The 21,036-nt window shown below is 41.6% G+C and overlaps 1 long non-coding RNA gene across 1 annotated transcript in view; it reads left to right on the top strand.

The window, feature by feature from the left end:
• The first annotated feature begins 1,458 nt into the window (after nucleotides 1–1,458).
• The window catches only part of LOC112605010, an 82,314-nt gene continuing 62,736 nt past the window's right edge, over nucleotides 1,459–21,036 (top strand). The window contains exon 1 of the long non-coding RNA XR_003115330.1: nucleotides 1,459–1,733. This is a non-coding gene — a long non-coding RNA (uncharacterized LOC112605010). The remainder of the gene's footprint in view (nucleotides 1,734–21,036) is intronic.

Genomic DNA, 21,036 nt, shown 5'->3' with positions numbered 1-21,036 from the left:
ATACTAGATCAGTGACTCGGGCCACAGCTGTTCCTTCTGCCCTGGACAAAGGCAACAGAGTCCCTCCTCCCTGACAATCCCATAGCACCAAAGAGAGTCTCGGTCTATCACAGTTTAGTTTATTCGCACTTGGATAGACCAGAAAGAAAAGTTCTATATGAAATAAAAGTATGTTGTAACTTTGCAGACCTATTCATTCATTCAGTAATGTTTATTGAGAGTCTACTACATATCAGACACTATTCTAGGTCTGTAGAGTACATCAATGATTTAAAAATCCCTGCCCTCATAGAGCTTACATTCCAATAGGTATGAACAGATAATAAATAGCAATCATAAAGAATAAAAACTGTAAACAGAAGTAAAAAAAAAAATGCCATCAAACAAAACAGAGCAGGGTAAGAGAGACTGAAAATACTGAAGTCAGGGGTGGGTTACATGTTCAAGGAGGGTGTTTGGGGCAGGCATTATACAGAAGGTAAGGTCTGAATATAAACTTGAGGGAGAAGAGGATATTAGCCATGAGCGTATCCAGGAAAGGGTGTTCCAGGTAGAGGGAACAGCCAGTGCAAAGGCCCTGAGGCAGGAATACGTCTGGCATGTTTAAGGAACAACAAGACAGCTGGAGTGGCCAGAGAGAAGTGAGCAATAAGGGAAGTAGAAGGGGGTGAGGTCAGAGGGATCACAGGGGCCAGATTCATATATGGCATTGCAGGCACTGTAAGGATTTTAACTTTTTTCTGTTCCTACTTCAGCAAATTAATAAAGATCAGCCTCTCTCCTTAGTCAAGCTAGAGTTCAAGAAATTCAACAAGTATTTCTTGAATTTGTATGCCAAGCCCTGAGCACACATTAATGAGTAGAATATTCTCTGCCCTTATGAAGTTCAAGTTTGGATCCAAGTGTTTGCAGCAGCATGTGCAGAGGAAAGGGGCATAGGACCAGGGGTTAGGAGACCTGAATTCAAGGCCTGCCTTTCCATTTTACCTTGACCATTCACCAAACCCTGGCTTTCTGTCACTGCAGATAATGACTTATGCCCTGGTTACCTCCTAGGTCTCCTATGTCCCTTCCCTTGGGTCAGGTAGATGGAGTCTGTGTTGTCATCTTTGCATGCTCACTGCTCTCCCTGTGACCTCATTGGCACTCACTTTGCCTGGTGAGAACCAGCGTCTGCCATTTATTCATATCTCTAGCATGAAAAACACATCCAGGGGTGTCTGCTTTGCAAAGGAAATTTACCCATTCCTTCTATTTCATGCCTTCCTGATCAGATAAAGCTGCATTTGGTGCTAACTTTTAAGTCAAGTATGCAAGACTCCAACCAACAATAACAAAGACATGCCCACAGGTTGCCAAACTGGGTGAGCTTTTAAAATGCATTCAGACAGTGTGAGGATATTAATAGGGAGACACGTATCTGATTTCAGGCTACAAAGCAGACCCCGCCGTGGTGCATGGAAATGCTGGGCCCTTCGAGGTTAACTTAAACTGAAGAGAGGAACTTGGTTAGAATACAGACGTCTCTGATGCTGTGTTCCGGATGTTGAGCTTCCAGCTCTGATGGCACGTTCTGTCAACTCAGCTCTGTTTTGAGTGGAACTGAACACTCAGTGACGGCTAAAAACAGCAGTTGACTAAACTAATTAAGCTAGATGTAGACAGTGACGGAGGCGGAAAGATAGGCCGAGACAGTCCCTTTGAAAATCATCTTGAACATTCTTTTTTTACAGGTGAGGACACCAAGGCCTGCAGGTCACATGGTGATTTTGTGATAATGATGAGACTGAAGTTTACGTTTCCTGGTTCCCACTCCAATGTCATTTTCAACATGGGTATATTTGCCTCCTCTGGAGTCTCAGTGTTCTAAGTGTCCTTCCCTATCTGTGTGACAATGGTGTCCTGGGCCCAGAACTAGCAGAACGGACACTTGGAGATTTTTGGGGTGCAGTGATGGAGATGGACTCTGTTGGTCACAGTGGAAAGGACATTGGCTAAGGAATCTGAAGACCTGGGTCTGAGACCTGGCTCTGCACTTATTTCCTGGGTAACATTTATTTTTTCATCTATTTTTTCAACTGTAAAACATGAAGTAGAGTTAAGAGAATGTGTGCTAAGGAACTCTGAAAACTGAAACTACACATGCAGATTTTATGACCGTTATTTTCCATCTCTCTTTCCCAGATTCCAACATGGTGTTTGTGAGGACATGGCTCTTAATTAGGGGTGAGGTCTTGGACCAGGGGATGTGAGAAAGCCGGCTGTCCTCAAATGGGCCTGACAGAGGACTCTGGCCTTCATGATCATCTATACAGGGCTTCTTCTCCCGCTCACTCCCCACTCTCTATCACACCCCCAGCTGGACAGCCTCGCCAGCTCTCTCAGCAGTCCTCAAGTACTCCCCGCCCTCAAGTTTATCCTTGCACCTGGAAATTTCTCTTCTTTTCTTGGGGGAACTCCTCCTTTCCTTTAATATGGTAGCATTCCTGCTTCACTAGGACTATTTCCCACTTTCCAGGACAAATTAGTTGCTATCTCCTCTGTGTGGTGGTGAAGAGAATGAACTCTAGAGCTAGACCATGTGGGTTTAAATCCTAGCTCTGCCACTTACTAGGGGTTTGCCTCGGGCAGGTCGTTTAGTCTCTCTGTCCCTCAGCTTCCTCACTGATACAATGGGGATAATAAAAGAATCTATATCATAGGGTTATTCTGAAGAGTGAATAGTATAAATTAAAGCATTTAGAACAATGCCTGATTCATGACATGTGCTACTTAAGTATTTTCTTTATTATTATTAGAGTACTTAATATATCATATGCAATATAATATAATAGATCACATATCTGCCTTCCCTACTCAGACTAGTAGAGCCAGACGGGAGTCCTATTTTTCTGTTTTCTTAGTGCTTAATATCATGTCATGAACATATTGGGTGCTCAATAAATGTCTGTTGGATAAATAATTGGGTACAGTCTACATGATCATGTGTATGACATCATTCATGTCAATTTTTTTCCCAGTAAATTTCATGGGACAAACAGTCTATACCTCTGTGGCTTTGTATGAATCATCGTGTGATTTAGAAAACACTCAAGGTATTACTTTTGTTTAAATAAATAACAAAAGAAAGTTGTCCTGGAATTTTGAACAGTAGAACTGTAATGTGAAAACAAGTGAAACTCATTTGGTAATAAATTACCACTTGGAGTAGTGGTCCCAGTTACACTGTTCTTGACATGGCTTCAAAAACAGAGTCAGGGCTGGGTTCTATTTGAAGAGTAATTTTTTAAAAAGAAGATCCCCCCAAGTTGTTGGGATCATATGGTATGATTTAGTACAACAAAGGGCTTAGACAAGTGAACACGGCCCCCAGAAGGGGACAGACAAGCTAAGCAGGTGTGGCGTGAGGATGAGGTCACCGTGGAGTTGGGGTTGTAATTTCCTGGAAGAAGTGGGTTTTAATCCACTGATTCCACTTCTGCTCTTAACCTAATTGCTGGGCACAATATCCTGAAACTGACACCTAGCACACTGTCCATCTGCCAATTTGGGTTTAGGATAAGAGTACTATGGGGTAAACAACTATTATTTTCTTAATTTTCTTATTAAGAATTATATTTGTATATATAATTATATTCTTCATTTTCCTATTATATTCTTAATTTTCTATTTCCAATTATTTTCTGAAATACAATATAATTTTGCCAAGGGATTTAGGGCTAAATTTCAACCACATTCTCTGTTACCAATAGTCACTGGTGAAGATAATAATCTAGCAAATGATCACATTTGCTAATATCTAGATATTGGCTAAGGCAATGATGTAAAGATATGTATTTATGAATATAATATGTATATGCATATTATATTGTATATGCATATGGTGATATTAATATTTAAACAATTTAAATTAGGGATGGATAATCAAGCATGTCAACATATTCCCTTCCCCTATTTTATAACATGATTTTCAGGCCAATAGACACGTGATAGGAACCATCTGATGGGCTAGTAAATGGTATGGTAAACTGTCTGCAAAGATGGTTGCCAACAATTCCTCCCATCTCCAGATGTGCATGTTGGGTCTTCCGTTAAGAAGTGGAGTGTATCTCTCCTCCCCTTGAACCTGAATCGGCCTTGTGATTTGCTTTGGCCAGGAGAATTCTTCTTGTAAGAGACCCTTAAGAAGCCTGACAGCTCCCACTTTCACTGTCTTAGAGCCTTGAGCCACCATGTGAGGAAGTCAGACTACCTTGCTGGAGAGGGGGCCCGGCCAACCCCCTGCCATTCCAGCCTTCCTAGCCAAGGCACCAGACATGGGAGTGTGAAGCTGTCTTGGATCCTCCAGTCCCAATCATGATCCCTCCTTAACAACATTTGGAAAGAGATGACCTGTCTCTCACATACCCTTTTCACATTTCACCATCGTGAGTAACTGGTTGTTGTTTTGAGCCAGTACGATTTGGAACCTTTTGTCACATGGCAAGGCATACCTGAAACAAGGGATAGTACTGATCTACATTAGTGTCTGAGATCTCTTCCTGTGTGGTCTCCTCTTTGGATCAGGATGGGCTGGGGACATTCTTGAGTGCCCATCTCTCCCCGTTGTTCATGGCAGTCACTGCTGGTTGATTACAGCTCTCTTTCCCATTCAGCCCGATACTGCCTTAAACCTCACCACAGAGCTCTAGACAACCACTGCTAAGCCACTGAAAGAGGTCCTTGCCATTGTAGGATTAACCATCATGTTCCCAGAGTGTTTGTCAATGAAAGGAGAAGGAGGTTGGTATACCCTAGTTATACATTAGCACCCCTTATAATCATGGAATGTAAAAGATGACGGAACTTCAGAGATCATCTCACCAAAGGCCTGAACCTTGGCTGCAGATTAAAATTACCTGGGCTGCTTTAAAAATTGAACCAATGCCTGGGCCTCACCCCCAGAGATTCAGACTCAGTTGGGCCTCAGTATTTTAAAATACTTATATTCTTTAGTGGTGAAGACATTTGACTTCACAGGTTGAGGCCTGAAGGCCCAGATCACAAGTAGCTGAATCACTTGCTACAGAGACCAGTTTGGTTGAGGGATTATTTTGAGGGTTCTTAGGATATCACGGGCAGACCATCCAAAGACTCTGAACACCAGAAGGAAGAGGGATATTCCCAAAGGGAAAATGAGAATTCCAACTGGGAGAAAGAAGATAAGGACAGGCACCCGGGAGAGCCAACTCCTAAGTCTGGAGATGGACATCCTTTTCCTTCTGTCAGAAAAGCTGGCGGCTGATCTGTGAGGGCAGCTGTTGATATACGGCTCCAGATGTGAGGGGAAGGTATGCTCTGTGGTTTGAGGTTTTTTCCTGTGGAGAATTTCTTAAACCTCAGACCTGACTGTCAAGAAGCACTGGGATAGAGTATGGCGTGCAGGACAGACGTGTTTGACACAGTGGGGTCAGGAGAGTTCAAGGCGCCTTCTCTCTGGGTAAGTTTGGCAGGAATGCTAAAACACAATGAGGGGACTGGAAACCTCATGACAGTAAAATTTTAAGGCTTCAATTTTTGGTAAAATATGACTTGCTGTCAGGTATATGAGTTGGTAGCTTTGATGCAAATATATAATAAATCTCACCTCTTTACTGAAATCCGAAGAGATTTTCTGCATATAAATAAAACCATGAGTGCGATAAAATTGCTTTTGATCACCTCACATGAAAGGTGTGAGGAATGTTCAAACTGTTACCATAATTAAAGGACTGTGGGATGAAAAAAAAAAATCTTACTTGAATATCTCTCCTCCCACCCTCTTTTAAAAGCCATTTCTGGAGAAAAGCAACACTCACCCATTTTGGTATTGTTTTAACCTTAACTTAGTAGTTTGGAGAAAAGTTTCACTTTTAGTGACAGCAGGAAAATTGTCTTGCAGTTGAAAACACTACAAACTGTGAGTGACATTGGAATTTACAAAAATGAACCCAAGTTTCTCCTCAGAGCCTCAGCAGAAACAGATGATGTCTGAAGAGAACTCAGTCTTGTCGCCAAAGGAGTTGTCTGGGGAGCTTCCCTCCTTTTCCTGGTCTGGATATCCTGTCTGTAGGTCATGATGGGAAGTCATCTTTGCCTGACTTGTTCTCTCTATTGGTCTTTTAAAAATTATCTTAAAAACTTTTTTATTTTTCTAGACTTTCACTGGTCTTGAGAAAATTATCTTTTGTATTTGCTTTTTATACTAATCACAGTTCTTTTTTTTTGTTTGTTTTTGGTTTTGGTTTTGGAGACAGAGTTTCACTCTTGTCACCCAGGCTGGAGTGCAGTGGTGCGATTTCAGCCCACTGCAACCTCCGCCTCGCAGGTTCAAGCAATTCTCCTGCCTCGGCTTCCCAAGTAGCTGGGACTACAGGCATGTGCCACCATGCCCAGCTAATTTTTTTGTATTTTTTGATAGAGACGGAGTTTCACCATATTGGCCAGGCTGGTCTTGAACTCCTGACCTCAGGTGATCCACCTGCCTAGGCCTCCCAAAGTGCTGGGATTACAGGCGAGAGCCAGCATGCCCGGCCCTAATCACAGTTTTTATTCCACAATCATGGGCTTATAATGGTAGAGAGATCATTACTCAAGCAAATGCTCCCATCTCCTCGCACATACATTAGGGTGTCACAGTGGCTGCTTCACTGGTCACCACGGCTTCATCCCACCTGCTCCCATTCATCCCGTGTGGTCTCAGATTTAATTATCATAGCTGGGATCTGCATATGCCACTGACCGACTCAAAGTCATTCAGAGATTCTCCTTTTCTAACCAAATGAAGCTCAAACCCCTTCTCTGGTCTTCAAGACTCTACAAACTGGTTCAGCTTTATCTCTCACACTCAACTAACTTGAAATCTTGGATCCAGCCTTCATGTTGTATTCCTCCCTGTTCCCATTTCTGGCACACCGATGTTCATCCTGCCAGAAATGTCCTCCTCCCTCTGGTACAACTCGTGAAAGGTCCAGCTCACTCCCACCTCCTCTGGAACACTTTCCTCGGTTACTCCATCCAACTCCCTTGAACTTTAGTGGGAATTATTTGATACTGACTTATATGTTTATTTCTACCTTTTGTATGTACTTTTTTTTTTTTTTTTTTGAGACGGAGTCTCGCTCTGTCGCCCAGGCTGGAGTGCAGTGGTGCGATCTCAGCTCACTGCAAGCTCTGCCTCCCGGGTTCACGCCATTCTCCTGCCTCAGCCTCCTGAGTAGCTGGGACTACAGGTGCCCGCCACCACGCCTGGCTAATTTTTTTCTTGTATTTTAGTAGAGATGGGGTTTCACCATGTTAGCCAGGATGGTCGTGATCTCCTGACCTCGTGATCTGCCCATCTCGGCCTCCCAAAGTGCTGGGATTACAGAGTAAGCCACCACGCCCGGCCCCTTTTTTTTCTTTCTAGATGGTGAGATTTCATTCATCTGTTCAGCAGCAAATATTTATTGTGGACCAAGTACATATGAAGGCCTAGGCTGTATGCAGGAACACTGTAGTGAGTGTGACAGACATGGTCCCTGCCCTATAGAGCTTACAATCTAGCAAAGGACAGTAACCATTCCACGTGACAAGTACTATTTAGGGTACAGTCCTGAGTGCTATGGGAGAACACAGGAGGACCACTTAACTGTGCTCGTGGCCAGAGAAGTCTCCAAAAAAAAAAATGCCCCATAAAGAATGGATGGGAATTAGCTAGGCAAAGATGTTGGAGAGGACTTACACATGGGTAAGTCATGGAGCACTAGAAGAAGTCAAAGGTCAACATGCCTGGGCACAGAGGGGGTGGGACGAAGCAATGAGAACACTGTTGGAAGTGAATAGAGGCCCAGCCCTGAGCCTTGTGTTCGTTTTGTCATGGATGCTTTTTAAGCATTATATTCTTTAGGATAGCTTCCCCTGTAAGAAACAGGACCAATAACCCGGGAACCACCTACATCCGGATTTCATACCAGATAGATGATTCATGTATGAACTCCAGAGACAGGTGATTCCAGGGTTGATTTAGTCAGCAGTTCAGTCATGTCAAGGCTTTGGGTCAACTTCTCCAAAGTTCCTTTGGTTTTTCCTTCATGCTCACAGTTTGGCTTTCACAGCTTCAAACATCATATCCTCACATGGCAGGAAGGTAGAGAGGGTGGAGGCCGGTGTATGTCTCTACCATATACCTCTTTTTTTATCATAGGGGAGAACCTTTTGCAGGCTCCCTCCTGCAGTCTTCATTCTACATATCATTAGTGTGAACTAAGTCACAGGCCGACTTTTAAACTAAACACTGAAAAAGGGAATCAGATTTCGATGATTAGCTTGAACCAAACATGATTCATGTTCTGAAACTGGGAAGAAGCCCCTATCTTTCCAAAAGGCATCATCACCCCATACTGGAACAATTGGAGTGTTTAGCAAGGAAGAGAGGAGAGATTGTTGCCAAGGAGACAACCAACAGTGTCTGCCACAAGGCATCCCCTAAATAGATTGACTCAAATCCCCATCCCAAAGGCCTAGAAGAGGGAAAGGTATGTTCATTTCCAGTCATAAAAACTATTTTCCTTAATTTCTATTATACATAAGATGTCTCTGGCTTTCAACAAAAAGTTATGAAACATACAAAAAACAAGGAAAAAATATACTGTCAAGAGACAGGGCAATCAACATAGTAAGACTCAGATATGACACATGGAATGATCAGACTGAGAATTTAAAATAACAATGGTTTACGTGTTAAAGGTGCTAATGGAAAAGATGGACAATGTGCAGTAGCTGATGGATTATTATAGTAGAAAGACGAAATAATAAGGAAGAATCAAATAGAAATGCTAGAAATGAGAGACACAGAAACAGAGATGAAGAATGATTTCAGCAGGCTCATTAATACACTTGTACAGCCAAGGAAAGGATCAGTGAAAATGATGATTGATCGGTAGAAATTAGCCAAACTGAAGCACAAAAGGAAAAACGAGTGGTGAAAAGAAAGAAAAATAGAACAGAGAGTGCAAAATCTATGAGACAATATCAAATAGTCTAACATACATGTAAATTACAAGGAGGAGGAGATGAGAGGAACAAGACAGAATAGTTAAGGAAATAGCGCTTGAGAATTTCTTAAAGTTACCTCCAGACACTCTACCATGGATCTAAGAAGCTTAGAGAACACCAATTAGAATAAATACAGAAAACAAAACAAAATAACTTAGGGTTATCATATTCCAACTGTTGAAAACCAAAGATAAAGAGAAAAGCCTGAAGGCAGTGGGGAAAAATGACATTATATACAGAGGAACAAAGGTTATAGCAGACTTCTTGCCAAAAACTAAGTAATCCAGAAGATGATGGAGTGACATCTTTAAAGTGCTGGGGGGAGGGGAGGGGGAAAGAATAGACTGTCAAACCAGAATTTTATACCCCATGAAAATATTTTTCAGAAATAAGAAAGAATTAAAGACTTTCTCTGACAAATGACAGACTTGTTGACCACAGGGGGAAAAAAAATTCTCACTATCATTTAGTCTATTACTAGTGAGCAGGGAGGGTATTTTTTTTTATGTGTAATATTAACTTGTACTTTGTCTTTTTTTAAAATTTTACTTTAAGTTCTGGGATACATGTGGAGAGCGTTTGTTACATAGGTATACATGTGCCATGGTGGTTTACTGCACCTATCAACCCATCATCTAGGTTTTAAGCCCCACACGCATTAGGTATTTGTCCTAATGCTCTCCCTCCCCTTGCTCCCCACCCCCCAACAGGCCCCAGTGTATGATGTTTCCCTCCCTGTGTCCATGTTTTCTCATTGTTAAACTCCCACTTATGAGTGAGAACATGTGGTGTTTGGTTTTTCGTTCCTATGTTAGTTTGCTGTGGATGATGGCTTCCAGCTTCATCCATGTCCCTGCAAAGGACATGAACTCATTCTTTTTTATGGCAGCATAGTATTTCATGGTGTATATGTGCCGTATTTTCTTTATCCAATCTATCATTGAAGGGCATTTGGGTTGGTTCCAAGTCTTTGCTATTGTGAATAGTGCTGCAATAAACATACGTGTGCATGTGTCTTTATAGTAGAATGATTTATAGTCCTTTGGGTATATAGCCAGTAATGGGATTGCTGGGTCAAATGGTATTTCTGGTTCTAGATCCTTGAGGAATTGCCATACTGTCTTCTGAAATGGGTGAACTAATTTACACTTCCACCAACAGTGTAAAAGCGTTCCTGTTTTTCCCATAGCCTTGACAGCATCTGTTGTTTACTGACTTTTTAATAATCGCCATTCTAACTGGTGTAAGATGGTATCTCATCGGGGTTTTGATTTGCATTTCTCTAATGACCAGTGATGAGGAACTTTTTTTCATATGTTTGTTGGCCATGTAAATGTCTTTTTTTTGAGAAGTGTCTGTTCATACGTTTTGCCCACTCTTTGATCGGGATTTTTTTTTTTCTTGTAAATTTGTTTAAGTTACTTGTAGATTCTGGATATGTACTTTGTCTTATATGAATTACCAGTTCATATCTTTCACCCATTTTTCTGTTGAGCTATTTGTCTTTTTCTTGAATGAGTTCCTTACATATTTTGAATATCAATCCTTTGTTTTATATGAGCAAATATCTTTTCCTAATTTGTTACTTTTCTTGTAGTATATTTATGGTCACTTTCATTGACAGAATTTTATTGACAAAGTGAAATTTAACCCCTTTTTCTTCTGTAGTTTTTGTATAGGCTTACCCTATGTGGCATCTCTAATATTTTCTTTAATATTTTATAGTGTTGCATTTTGTTTAGGTCTTTAAACCTTCTGAAATTTATATTTTTCAATAGTTAAAAGTGGTGATGTAAATTAATTTTTCCCAACTGGACAGTCTATCTTTCCCCCATTTATTTGAAGTGCCACATTTATCATATAATACATTCCCCATATATCCATGACTCTACTTCTAGATTCCCTTTTATGTTCTATTGAGCTATTTTTTAAACCTTATACCAATAGCACAATGTTTTATTTCTCATAGCTTTATATTATGTTTTGATATCATAAAAGGCAACGGCCAGGCCTATCTTGATCAGCTCGTCCCAGTAGATAAATGACATAGCTGCCTAAAATTTTGAAAAACGAGTTCTAAAAGAGAAAATATGCTCTCCTACACTTCTGATGTAGTCCATCAGAGGATGGTTTGAGGAGGAATAGTGATGATAACCAGGCATCACAGATGGCCTGTTGTATTGTCTTAGTGTAACTAGACATGTGTGATGCCTGGTTATTATAATTTAATTTGTGTTTAATGCAGCAATATGACATTATAGCACCATGGCAAGAAACTGAAACCGATAATAGATCTAGAAAATGTGGCTTACCAAGAGTGGTTTTGTAAAACCCTTCTGGAGTTTTCAGATGTTATGGCTGAGAATCTCTGAGCTCCAGAAAAAAGCAGTGTTTAGAACTTACCATCTGGCAGTTTCTCCTGGCAGGCTGGCTATGGCCGGCACTCAGGCCTGTCTGTCATAGTGGAATTAGGGAAAACCCAAGAAGCTGTACTTATCAAGCTCTCCTGCTTGTTACAACCTCATATCTTTGAAGGTCATGGCAATGACATGCGATTTGTATACGCTATGTGTCTGAAAGTTCCCTCTTACTCATCCGCAAGCCAGGCTCTTCTGGGCTACTTCAGAAACTTAGAAGAGCGTGTTATCTCTTTTAGAATTTGTTTTTAAAAATGTTCTCGGATTTCTCTTTCACATTTTCTCCTCTAGAATAATTGTATCATCAGTGTGTAATGTATTTGAAAACTCTCACTGGGAATTTAACTGTGATTTCACTGAAATTATAGAATAATCTGGGGTAGAATAAGCATCTTCACAGTGCCAGGATTTTTCAACCAGATAACATGAACATTATCTCTATTTGGGTTTTGTTGTATGTCCTTTAGTAAAGTTTTGTCATTTTTCTTTATTTAGCTCTTACACATTTTTAGTTTATTCTTAGGTGTTTTGTAGTTTTGTGACTTTTGCAAATAGGATATTTTTCATGACATTTTGTAATAGTTACTGTAGAATAGAAGCAAGCCATAGTTTTTATATGTTAATATTGTGCTTGGCCTCCTAACTTAATGAAATCTGTAAATTCTGATCATTTACTTCAGAGAGTTCTCTTAGATTTTCTAGGTATACAGTGATGTTGTCTGTCAATACTGACAGTTCTGTTTCTTCCTTTTAAATTTGTATAGCTTATTTCTTTTTCTTATCATTTAAAAATCTAAGACTTTCAGATCAATGTGGAATAACAATGATAGGATCTTTATTTTATTCCTAACATCAATATGAAGAATTTTCTTATTTCCTTCTTAAATATGATACTTGCTCAAGTTTCTAGCCAACATTCTTTATCAAGAAAAGAAAATTTTCTTCTATTTCCATTTGGTAAGAGTTATTGGGAATGGGTTTTACGGTTCGTGAGATAATTGTTCTGCCTCTGCTCAAATGATCATATACTTTTTCTCTTTTAGTCTATTAATTTAAAACTATTTTGAAATGTGGAACCAACATTGCATTTTAGAGAATAAACTCTATTTCATTTTTCCCATTTATGGTAATAATGCTTTTAATTTGTTTATAAGTACTTAAATAGGACAGGCAATCTTTTGTTGTTTTGAAAACTGACTCTTTAAGGGCCTCCCTGACTCTGTTGTTCTATTATTTTTGCTTCTGGTAATTGAGTCTGTGGTCATTCTCATCAAAGGATTTTATTGCAGATTACTTAGGGGAAACTAAAGATATTTGAAACATATTCCTAACTTTTAAAAAATTGATTTTTTTATTTATAATTGACACAACAATGGTAATAATAGTATATATTTATGGGGTCCAGTGCCATGTTTCAATGCATGTATAGATTGCATAATGATAAATCAGAGTCATTACCATATCCATCATATTAAACACTTATCATTTCTTTGTAATAATATTCCAAATCTCTTATAGTTATCTTGAAATATCCACTACATTGTTATTTGCTGCAGTCACCCTACTGTGGAACAGAACACCAGAACTTATTCTTTCCAACTCTAACTTTGTACCCACTGAACAGCCTCTCCTGTTCCCTTATATCCTTAACTTTTTTTTGTTGTTTGTTTGAGATGGAGTTTTGCTCTTGTCACCCAGGCTGGAATGCAATGGCACGATCTTGGCTCACTGCAGCCTTCGCCTCCTGAGTTCAAGTGATTCTCCTGCCTCAGCCTCCCAAGCAGCTGGGATTACAGGCACCTGCCACCAAGCACAGCTGATTTTTGTATTTTTAGTAGAGGTGGGATTTCATGATGTTGGCCAGGCTGGTCTCAAACCCCTGACCTCAAATGATCCACCCGCCTTGGCCTCTCGAAGTGCTGGGATTACAGGAGTGAGCCACTGTGCCCAGCCCCTTATATCCTTAACTTTTAAAAGTTGACATCATAGAGAACAACCAAAGCATACCACTGGTGATTGGTGCCTGTCAGAAACATAATCATATATTTATTTGAAGAGGACTGACCCATGGTAGTACTGTATAGTTCATCTCCACGTGAAGAAACATGGAAAACTACAAAAGATTACAAAAGAGTAGAGAGGATGGACCAACATGGAGTCAATCCAGAATCCAGCACACAGACAAACGGCTAATGATTTTTAGGTTTCCATGACAACCAAAGGTGGCTTTACTCTGATGCTAACGAAACAAGCTTCTGGGCCTCTCACTTCCACTGTCCCCTTCCCAGGCCCTCCTCCTAATTCTGTATTTGTAATTTTGTATTCTTTTCCTTAAAAAGAGACCTCAAGTTGTATAAACCTTGGACCCCACAAAACCTGAAACCCTAATGACAACCCCAGGCATGACTTGCATACCAGCCACCAAGCCTAGACCCAGTGCTCTGAAAGCCCTTTCCTGGCCGCCCTGATAATTCTCTGAGTTTAGTAATTAGAGTGGGTGGCAGATTAAATTACCCTGTTGCTTCCTAGCTGGGCTGGGAGAACTGTGGCCTGACATAGAAGCCAGTGGGTGTCACATAGAACAAGTGCTCAGCTATCTCACACTCTGCTCTCTGTGGGAGCACGTGACCAAATTCATTATTAACGCTGAGCTGATCTGGTTACCTTGATTGACACTAAGTGATTTCAGCCCGGGCTATATTTGTCTTCATGGGGAAAGTGCCATGGAGCTGAAAGCCTGTTTCCCTCTCCAAATACATTTGGGGCTGTCACTGTGGAGTTACGCACCCTGACATCAAAATCAGACCCACAGGCTTTGGAAGACAGAAAATGACATCATGGGCAAAAAATGGTGTCAGCTTAGTTTTGTTTTTCCATTCTCTTTCTGAACTGCGACAGTGAAGTGGTAGTTTGTCTAGAATTTGAAAAGGCTTTCAGGCAAGGAAAAGGAAGAGTTAGTGGTAGCTGGACTTGTTTGCCCACATAAAAATAGTTTCCAGGACATATTTCTCTGTCCTTATGATTCCACTCTGTTACTATGAAGCTTAATTTTAAAACGTTTTTATTTGCTGGGGTTTTGGTATCTAATGAACAAGACTAATTAATCATTTAACCTGCTATTGAATAAAATTTTAAGCTCTTAGAATTAAATATTACTTAATACAACGCATTTTTGTTTATAGTACCAAAAAGAAAAATATTACCTACAAGAAATTCTACCTTAAGTCTGACTACCCTTTCCCATGGTTGCTAAGCACATAAGACAAGTCTGTGAATGACCTAGTATTATCTTTACAATGCTGTGCTATGTGAATTCTGAATGCATGTAAGAAATACATCAAACCTAGTAACACAGGCAAACATTAGATACTGCTAATCCATAAACTTTAATTAGGAAGTTTAAATTAGACTGAAGGGGAAATTTTAGCCTGAAGATATCAAATAGAGCTATAGTGGCTTAAAGTGAACTATTACCCTACCCTATAGGAGTCAAGTATTTTGGATGGAGCAAATGTTTAATTTACCAAGCCGTTGTTTTGATGGATTCCTCTGGACTTCAGAATAACAAAGGGAAAGTTAAAAAAAAAAAAAAAGAAAAAAGAAACCACCCTTTATCATTGTTCTTATCCTCATGCATGCTCTGGTTCTCCCTTTACTGCTGGCGTAGAGGAAGGGGACCCTCTTGCAGGTTCACAGCCTGGTGGGTTTTGGTGCAGAGATGTGATAAAGCTGGTTCTAACTGTCTGCGTATAGTAGTTACTCATGTCAGATTGGGTCAGGTGAGCAGGGAGGCAGAGCTACCATTTAGCTTCAAATCACAAAGTCATAACTCCCGAATCTGCTCCTCCTCTTCTCTTGAATTTCTGCCTTCTTTCCAGGGAAAATGACAATGAGATGGGATGGGTTTTGACAGAGAAATGGGAGGGAGTGTCCACTGACCTAAGGAAAATACTTCATCTCATGAAAACAGGGTTTTTTTTATATAGAGGCATATAAAAATGCATGTAAACAAGCATTTTTTATTGAACATTAAATTTTATTGGTACAGAGCATGTGTTTTGTTATACTGGTGACTAATGCCTTTTAAAAATGAGATTTTGAAATGCCATTCTGCTTATGTAACTGAGATAAAGAGCTTTTAAGACATTGTTCTGCAGTGAACCCCTATAATAATAGCTGATTAGCAACAAGACAACTTGAGGTGCCAAGAATGTTTTCTGCAGAACCTTCTATTAAGTAGGAAAAGGTTTTGTTTTTTGGAGAGATTATCCAGATGGTTTTGCCTGAGAAACCTCTCTAACTGACCTCAAAAGTAATTAGTTTGCAAATATGAGTGTGCAAAAATATTTATTTGCATGTAGATGCCCTGGTTGGTTCCTATTTTCCTGTCTAATGAGGTCACTAGGAGAGTGATTTATTTTAAAACATCTAGTTGAAAATAAATTTATCCGTAAGAGAAACAGGAAGAAATATACATACTAAAAGTTGCTTATTACAAAAAAAAATTCTTTATTTCAACACTGACTTTGTTTTTTGTTTGTTTGTTTTTTACTTTAAGTTCTGGGATACATATGCAGACGTGCAGGTTTGTTACATAGGTATACATGTGCCATGGTGGTTTGCTGCACCCATCAACCCATCATCTAGGTTTTAAGCCCCATATGCATTAGGTATTTGTCCTAATGCTCTCCCTCCCCTTGCCCCTCAACCCCCAACAGGCCTCGGTGTGTGATGTTCCCCTCCCTGTGTCCATGTGAACACCGACTGTCTTATAAAGCCTCGATGATGTTCTGTAATCATAATTTTTAAGGAAAGTGCTTTTTTGTCTGCAGTAGATTTCTGGATGTTAGCTGCTATGTCCATGATGACTATCACATTTATGGGCGTATGCTTGTTTTTGAAAATAACAGGAGAAGCCAAAGAGGCAAAGTAAATAAAAATACTTTCCAAAAAAAAAAATATTGAAATAACGAATGTGTTGGAAGTGAATATTTTCCCAGGCTGGTGATTTTTCTGTACTATAAAGTGTATGGACAGTTGAGTCCTGGTCACATTCACAGGGGCCTGGCTTCTGAGTTCCCCTGGGCTCCCAAACATGGCATCCTTGCAGAGGTGTGTGTCACAGCATCATCCCCAGCTTCTGGAAGACGTGGTCCTAGGTCTTTAGGGAAAATCTTTCTACTTTCAGATTTTTTTTCTTTCTTTTTTTTTTTGTGATGGAGTCTCACTCTGTTGCCCAGCTGGAGTGCCAGTGGCGCAATCTTGGCTCACTGCAACCTCCTCCTCCCAGATTCAAGCGATTCTCCTGCCTCAGCCTCCCAAGTAGCTGGGATTACAGGCATCCGCCACCACGCCTAGCTAATTTTTGTATTTTTAGTAGAGACGGGGTTTCACCACGTTGGCCAGGCTGGTCTCAAACTCCTGACCTCAAGTGATCCATCTGCCATCGTCCTGCAAAGTGCTGGGATTACAGGCATGAGCCATTGCGCCTGGCCAGATTTGCATAAGCGTCCTAAGAGCTGCAGGTTGTGTATACTGAAAAATAAAAATGATTAGCTCTCAAGATCACTCTGCAAACTAGTACTGGTTCCATGGGAAATAGGGTTTTTGCTCATTTGGCAATTTCTAAAGTTGATGTAATTCAGGGCAACTTTAGTCTCCCCAAATTATCCCTGATTCTCAGCTGAAGTGACCACAGGCTCGATCTGTGTTCTGTCCTAAAACAAAACAAAGCAAACTTCCTCAATTTATTGTATGGTAGGAAAGCTTATGGGTTCTGCAACATACTAGCTGTGTAACTTTGGGCACATTTGCCTCAGCTTCCTCACTTGTAAATGCGGAAAATGATACCTGCTCTTCCTGACACTGTGAGGATTAAATGAGAGAATATGTGGAAATCATCTGGCACATAATAGAAACCCAAGAAATCTGCATCCTCATCCCTCTACACCCCTTTTGGGAAAACCTTTCCAGCTTGGATAAATCCAAACTTTCTAGAGACTGCAGGCTCCTGGTCTGAATGTCACCCTCAGGGAAGGCTGAGTCCAGATTGGGAAGTCTCTTTGCTCTCTACCTTCATTTGCTGAGATCCTTTCTCCTCTGCATACATCTCTCCTTCACCCCTGAGCTCCTTCTGGGAGGGGCAAAGGGGCTCCATAAACTCAAAAAGATTCTTCAAAAGGATGTTATTTTAATGGCAGAGTTCCAGGGATGGTGAGTCCAAAGACAGATGGCTGGAGGAAGGGGCTTTTGAGAAGCAGGGCTTTCCCTGAACCACAGATGCCCCCCTGCAGTGGGCTGCTTATTCTACCTGAAATCTGGGAGAGCTCCAGCTAAGGGCTCACATAGGCTGTAGCAGAGAATATAAGAAATACCCATCAGTGACCACAGTTAGGGATCTTGGCCTGGTCAAAGTCAAGGTCATTCATTAACATTTTCTGAGCACCCATTCCCTCAGAATATTTATGTTTTGCCCATTGTTTCTCAGCATCCACACTAAAGGACCCATTGTTTAGATGGAGATACTAGTGCAGGGCTCCATGGATAGGCTTCTGGGGGTGGGTGATTCCCTGAAGCTGTGTGCAAAACAGTATGTGCATATGTTTTTGTGCATTTCTGGGGAGAACATCCAAAACTTTCATTACCTTCTCAGAAAGTTAGGAACCACCTGCTGGTTGTGAACTGAATGTTCTCCCTGTACTCCACTGGGACCGATAGGAATCTTGGCTCCCAGAGTCCCTCCTGGGCCTCCAGATAGATAAAATGTTATGACAGAGGGTGCAGCCATCATTCCTGGGAGGCCCATGCCCAGTGACTAAGCACTGAGCAATATTTGCTGTACCTCCTTCCAACCACCGCTTCCTGGACCATCACCACTTCAACAGTTGGTCTGCATACAGCGAAAGAAAAATCAGTCATCTGGCACTAAGCCACATTCTGGGCTACAGCTGTAGAATGAGCGTGGAGCTTGGCCATGGAGGGTGGTGCTCTGGGCTGTTTGGCAACCTTGGCCAGGCTGTTTAAGCCTCAGTTCTCCTATGGAGATATTAGCTCCTGGCTGTAAGGCCACGTCTCCCGCCCTCATTGATGTACCCTGCACAGTTGCTGGTACCCTGAAGGCGCTCAGCTCATGTTCATGGAGTTGAAGTGAAGAGGAGCTGATAATCCCTGCCCCAGGCTGGGAGGGGAAATCAGACAACATAAATAATCATGAGAGAATTACAGGTCAGGAACTCAGAGGCTGCAGCTTAGCGGACAGCTGACTTCAGCTCAAGGGCTGGGTGGGTGGATGGGGACTCCGAGAAGTCTTTATGGGGGGTAGGCGGGGGACTTTAGAGATAAGGCTTGGCGGAGTGGTGGAAGGTAGACATGGGGGTGTGCAGACAAAGGGCATTTCTGGGAGGGAAGTGGCCTAAGCAGGACAACACAGGTGCAGGTAGGTTCTGGGCTAGAACAAGCCCCCTGGCTGGGCTGGAACCAAGAGTGCCTAGAAGAGAGGGACCAAACTGGGCTGGAAAGTGGGTAACCACCCACTGCTCTGTGCTCACCTCACCCAAGGAGAAGAGGACTGAGCAATGGGCCTGGTGATCCCTCGTGGCTGTGCCACTGGGTCCAGGGACACGCTGGCCCCACGTCCTTTGGGTTCAATGACCATAGCCCAAAGCCAGGACAACCCAACAAGGCTCAGCGCTGTGCCAGGTTATGCTCTTTACAGCTAAAACCTCACTGATCTCGGAGGAAAGTTTTGCCTGTCAGTTCCCGGTGCTCACATAGATCACTCTCAAAGGCAGGCAGGAAGCAGATCTGTACTTACTGAGGTAGCTGAGATGCTTTTCCCAGGGGCTCGTGTTTATGCTTACAATGTCATCATTTACAAGTTCCGTTCATCTCTGGTAATGAAACGAAGTGGGCAGTGTCACTAGACTTGACACAGGACTTTTCTTCTCTCATCCCACTCCACTCCTCTCAATTCCCTTCCCCAAATTTCAGCTTATCTGTCTCCAGCCCATCTCTAGTATTTTCAGTGTGATCTCTTCACCACAGAGGGAACATTCAAGGAGACAATAAAAATCGGAATTGTTGCTTAGTAGCCTCTGTGAGATTCAAACCTCCTTCAAAAACTAATTTAAATGTCTCTTTTCCTCCAGGCAGCCTTCATGGATTGCCCTTCCCTAAGACTTTGCTTTCTTTATGATGGCCTTGCTATTTATATAAGTGGTTCTATTCTGTTGCAGCTCGTCCTAAAGAAGCATTGTAAATATTTCAGGCTCTGGACCCTTTAAAGCATCTTTTTTTTTTAAGAAAACAAATTCTGTCCCTCATTTAGACTGGGGACAGAGGGCGTAGGCATTCTGATGCCCTCTCTCAGCCTTTGTGTGGGGATTGTCTTCTCCATTAGCCTGTATGCTTAAGTCTTCCCTCCCTTTCTCCCTGGAGTGCATATCCAGGGCTTGCTAGGGGGAAGGGTAGGCTGTGCAGTGGATGGGGTAGATGGTATGTGGGTGTGCATACACGTGTGTGTGTCCACGGGTGTGTGTGTGTGTGTATGCATGTATGTGTGTGAGCCCAGGCCCCTTAGCACACTTTCTTGTAGGAATCCAAGCATCACTGGTTAAGGCAGAGGACGCTGCAAGGGTCTGTAGCCTGAAAGTCCTGGGGACTCTTTGTCCCAACAGGGATGCCACCTGTTGCTGTCCTCAGCTCACATGGAGGGCATAATCCCTGAGGGAAGGTATGAAGGCAGAGGGAGTGATGTGGTCAGGACAGCTCCGGCAAAGCTGTGATGCAGACATGAAGTCCTGGGTGCCCCTCCCCTCCCACATGCCCCCTCCCAGGTTCTATACATGGCTGGGCCACACCAGTTCCAGGCCCTCCATGCGCACACTGTCCTGGCCAGGAGGGGAAGAGTATTCCAGCGAGGGGAGGGCTAAGCCGAGGCTGAGGCAGCGTGAGCACATTGACAACTACATTTTTTTTTAAATCACAAATTTAAATAGTAATCACAAAAAGTACAATTTCTGGCATACTGAAAATTTGACAGTTATAAAATTGTAATAATACTCCTTAATGGGTCCACTGAAACATAAATACCATAACAATGTGTTAGCCACCATCACTTGTTTAAAAATTATGCCAACCAGGTCTTCTTTGGCCATCAGAGCTTTTATAGTGTTCTTATTTCTCCTCAAATCTGCATTTCCATCCCACTTCCCCCATAGAATTTTATTCTAATATGTCTTCATGCTTATTATACTCACTGTAATAAAACTGTGTATGTATTGAAATTAACTGAAAACCTCCTGTGATCTTTAGCTCTAAGAGTTAAAAAACAATTTCTCTATTATTCATTAAAACAATTTTATATTATTGATCAAAATATCATAATATGAATTTTTTTTTGAGATGGTGTCTTGCTATGTTGCCAGGCTGGAGTGCATTGGCATGATCTCAGCTCACTGCAACCTCTGCCTCCCAGGTTCAAGCGATTCTCCTGCCTCAGCCTCCCAAGTAGCTGGGACTACAGGCACACACCACCAGGCCCAACTAATTTTTGTATTTTTAGTAG

The sequence above is a fragment of the Theropithecus gelada genome, chromosome 13, assembly GCF_003255815.1.
Source record: "Theropithecus gelada isolate Dixy chromosome 13, Tgel_1.0, whole genome shotgun sequence".
NCBI classification, from domain to species: Eukaryota; Metazoa; Chordata; class Mammalia; order Primates; family Cercopithecidae; genus Theropithecus; species Theropithecus gelada.
The sequence above is the reverse complement of the archived record's forward strand: the minus strand, read 5'-3'. Positions and strand labels throughout refer to the sequence as shown.